We start from the raw sequence: 1,576 nt of genomic DNA on the forward strand, positions 1-1,576 counted from the left end.
TATGGTCTATATTAGCGGTGTAGCCTAGGCCCCCTAGCCTAGCTAGTAGGCCAAACTAAGCTTTCTCGCTAAGGCTCTAGCCTAGCTAGACCACTCTACTAGACTAGGCCAGGCCTTTCTCTAGCCTTGCTCGTTGTTGGCTGCCTCTTCTCTCTGCCAGCCCTCTCAATCGTAAAATTCCTTTAATGCCACAAACTTTTCACAGCTGTATGTAGTTCATCCAAATTAAACTGACAGTGATGGTAGACGTCTTACCATCCATGTCCATATAAAACAGTAAGATAAGAAAGAATAACGATAAAATCTTCACTAACGAACATCCAGCATGGCGAGCACATAAGTTTCTCACATGGTTTGTTTACTGTATCTCTCTTAACCTTTGACAGTTCACTTCCGGTTGAAATCACAAAAATGGTTTTTACGCATGCGTAAGCAAATATTTTTCGACTTAAGACAAAATTTGCTGCCCTCTATAAGCTACAAGAAGTCGATTGTATGCATGCGCCATCTAAGATGATATTTTTGCTAAGATTTTGCTAAGATGGTTTGATAAATCAGCTTAAGATTTTTGCTTAGCTACTTCTTAACTTTTTTAACTTAAGACATTTGCTAAGCTAAGATTGATAAATCCCGGGCCAGGATACACCAAAAAAATGTTAGGTGGGCTAGGGGGTGGGGAAAATTTTTTGAGGGGTTAAAGGTCATTGAACCTGGTCTTAAATACTAAAAAATGTATCTCTAGAACACTCTATGGTATATGGTTGATCTTGGTGTCAAAATGCACAGAATTATACAACAAATAAAAAAATATATAACAGGACCCTCAGAACCAATTCATGACTTTGGAAAATGAGGTCAAATGTCAAAAATCGTATTTTTAGTAAATAAATTGGCATATCATTTTAAAATATTACAATGAATGTGATTTCAACTGACTTGTGTATGAATACATACTAGGATAACACCAAAACAAAATTAGGGATATAGGAGAGTGGGGAAATTACGTTTTTGGGGTTAAAGGTCATTGACCCAACCTAAAATTGATTTTGGTGTCAAAATGCGGGTATTCGGGGTTGACCCAAACTTCTATATATACCCTGGTACTACTTACATTGGCATAAACTAGGCCTAGGCTAGGCCCACAGAGGGGGCCTAAGCCTATAGTAGGCAGCTTCTAAACATTCTGATCCCACTCTAGGCCCTACACAAATTTGTTTTTATCCGCCTTTTTTACCTTCTTAAATACATAGATTGTGGATTTTACTCTAAAACACAACTTCCATAGATACTTGTTTATTATATATATTGATCATTCAATAAACAATCAAGCACTATGCTGAAAACGATGTCTGAAAGAGAAGTTAAATTTTTGTCGCATGCACATGTGTGAAGCCATAAAAAACACTGAAGGAGGCCCGTTAGAGGTCCTCCTTCACTTGAGAATTACATAGTACTGTATAGTATGGTGTGTTGTGTTGTATGCATGCTAATAACAGTTAAAAATCGAGCGGATTTTTTTTTTATTATTATTTTTCACTTCACTTTTATGATGTCATCAACTTGATTTTACATTCGT

The sequence above is a fragment of the Anneissia japonica genome, unplaced genomic scaffold (genome assembly GCF_011630105.1).
Source record: "Anneissia japonica isolate Jap-2015-1 unplaced genomic scaffold, ASM1163010v1 scaffold287933_len91788_cov135, whole genome shotgun sequence".
NCBI lineage: Eukaryota > Metazoa > Echinodermata > Crinoidea > Comatulida > Comatulidae > Anneissia > Anneissia japonica.